This window comes from Loxodonta africana, chromosome 24 (genome assembly GCF_030014295.1).
Source record: "Loxodonta africana isolate mLoxAfr1 chromosome 24, mLoxAfr1.hap2, whole genome shotgun sequence".
In the NCBI taxonomy this organism is placed as follows: Eukaryota; Metazoa; Chordata; class Mammalia; order Proboscidea; family Elephantidae; genus Loxodonta; species Loxodonta africana.
This window is the reverse complement of record NC_087365.1, coordinates 52,508,746-52,511,600: the sequence shown is the minus strand read 5'-3', so window position 1 is coordinate 52,511,600 and position 2,855 is coordinate 52,508,746. Positions and strand designations below refer to the sequence as shown.

The 2,855-nt window shown below is 42.5% G+C and overlaps 1 pseudogene; it reads right to left on the bottom strand.

Annotated features, from left to right (window-relative positions):
• Positions 1–2,519: 2,519 nt before the first annotated feature.
• LOC111747635 (U6 spliceosomal RNA) lies at positions 2,520–2,618 on the bottom strand (annotated as a pseudogene).
• Positions 2,619–2,855: the final 237 nt, after the last annotated feature.

Below are 2,855 nucleotides of genomic sequence, written 5' to 3'. Positions count from 1 at the left end.
TCAATTTTGACTCATAATCCCATGTGACAGAGTAGAACTACTCCTTAGGGTTTTCTAGGATGTAACCTTTATGGGAATAGAGTACCAGGTCTTTCTCCTGTGAAGCAGCAGCTGAGTGCTTAACCATTATGCCACCAAGACTCTTTTCCATTAAGATAGTTGTCGTTAGATGCCATCGAGTCAGTTTCGACTCACAGTGATCCTGTGTACAACAGAGCAAAACACTTCCCAGTTATGCACCATCCTCATAATCCTTGCTACGTCTGAGCTCACTGTTGCAGCCACTGCCTCTGTCCATCTTGTCGAGGGTCTTCCTCTCTTTCTCTGACCTTCTGCTTTACCAAGCATGATGTCCTTCTTCAGGGACTCGTCCCTCCTGATGACACGTCCAAAGTATGTCAGACGAAGACTCATCATCTTCATTTCTGAGGAGAATTCTGGCAGTACTTATTCCATGACAGATTTGTTTGTTTTTCTGGCAGTCCATGGTATATTCAACGTTCTTTGCCAATACCATAATTTGAAGGAATCAATTCTTCTTTGGTTTTCTTTTTTCATTGTCCAGCTTTTGCATGCATATGAGGCGACTGAAAATACCATGGCTTGGGTCAGGTGCACCTTAGTCCTCAAAGTGACATCTTTGCTTTTCAGCACTATAAAGAGGTCTTTGCAGCAGATTTGACCAAATATGTCGTTTGATTTCTTCTTCTTTTTTTAAATTTTATTCTACTTATGGTGAAATTTTATGGCACAAATTAGTCTCTCATTCAAAAATTTATGCACAAATTGTTTTGTGACATTGGTTGCAATCCCTGCAATGTGACGACAATCTCCTTCTTTCCACCCCAGATTCCCCATGACCATTCATCCAGTTTTTCTGTCCCTTGCTGCCTTCTTCTCTTGCTTTTGGGTAGAAGTTATCCACTTGGTCTCATATAGTTGAGGGAACTAAGAAGCATGTTCCTCATGTGTGTTATTGTTTGTTTTATAGGCCTGTCTAATCTTTGTCTGAAAAGTGGGTTTCAAGAGTGACTTCAGTTCTGAGTTTGCAGGGTGTCCAGGGGCCATAGTCTTGGGATTCCTCCAGTCTCTAACAGACCGGTAAATCTGGTCTTTATTTTTTGTAAATTTGAATTTTGTTCTGCATTTTGTTCCCACTCTGTCTGGGACTCTCTATTGTGATTTCTGTCAGAGCAGTTGGTGGTGGTAGCCAGGTACCATCTAGTTCTTCTGGGGTCAGGCTGTGTTTCATGTGGTTCTTTAGTCCTTTGGGCTAATATTTTCCCATCATTTGACTTCTTGACTGCTGTTTCCATGGGTGTTGATTGTGGATCCAAGTAAAACAAAATCCTTGACAAATTCAATCTCTTTTTTTTTTGGTGTATGGTTTATTTTTATTTTTATCGTGCTTTAAGTGTAAGTTTACAAATCAAGTCAGTCTCTCATACAAAAATTTATATACACCTTGCTATATACTCCTAATTGCTCCCTCCCTAATGAGACAGCATGCTCCTTCCCTCCACTCTCTCTTTTCATGTCCATTCCACCAGCTTCTGACCCCCTCTGCCCTCTCATCTCCCCTCCAGACAGGAGATGCCAACATAGCCCCATGCGTCTACTTGATCCAAGAAGCTCACTCCTCACCAGTATCATTTTCTATCCCATTGTCCAGTCCAATCCCTGTCTGGAGAGTTGGCTTTGGGAATGGTTCCTGTCTTGGGCTAACAGAAGGTCTGGGCACCATGACCACCAGGGTGCTTCTAGTCTCAGTCAGACCATTAAGTCTGGTCTTTTTACCAGAATTTGGAGTCTGCATCCCACTGCTCTTCTGCTTCCTCAGTGGTTCTCTGCTGTGTTCCCTGTCAGGGCAGTCATCGGTTGTAGCCAGGCACCATCTAGTTCTTCTGGTCTCAGGCTGATGTAGTCTCTGGTTTATGTGGCCCTTTCTGTCTCTTGGGCTCATAATTACCTTGTGTCTTTGGTGTTCTTCATTCTCCTTTGCTCCAGGTGGGTTGAGACCAATTGATGCATCTTAGACGGCCGCTTGCTAGCATTTAAGACCCCAGGTGCCACTCTCCGAAGTGGGATGCAGAATGTTTTCTTAATAGATTTTATAATGCCACTTGATTTAGATGTCCCTGGAAACCATGGTCCCCAAACCCCTGCCCCTGCTACGCTGGCCTTTGAAGCATTCAGTTTATTCAGGAAACTTCTTTGCTTCTGGTTTAGTCCAGTTGTGCTGACCTCTTCTGTACTGTGTGCTGTCTTTCCCTTCACCTAAAATAGTTCTTATCTGCTATCTAATTAGTGAAAGCCCGTCTCCCTCCCTCCCTCCCTCCCTCCCTCCCCCCTCTCGTAACTATCCCAGATTCCCCATGACCATTCATCCAGTTTTTCTGTCCCTTGCTGCCTTCTTCTCTTGCTTTTGGGTAGAAGTTATCCACTTGGTCTCATATATTTGAGGGAACTAAGAAGCACGTTCCTCATGTGTTGGCCAAATCAAAGAATATTTTCTTCTCAAAAATATGGAACGCTTCATGAATTTGTGTGTCATCCTTGCACAAGGGCCATGTTAATCTTCTCTTTATCATTCCAGTTTTAGTATATGTGTTCAATCCTTTCTCCATTTATCATGCTGTTGCTTATTGGTCCAGTTGTGAGATTTTTGTTTGTTTATGTTCAGGTGTAATCCATACTGAAAGCTGTAGTCTTTGATCTTCACCAGTAAGTGCTTCAAGTCCTCTTTGCTTTCGGCAAGCCAGTTAAGATATCTATCGTCAAATATTCCATTTAATTTTTGACAGCTCCCTATTTTCTTAGATTCATACTTTGTACATTCCACATTTCAATTATTA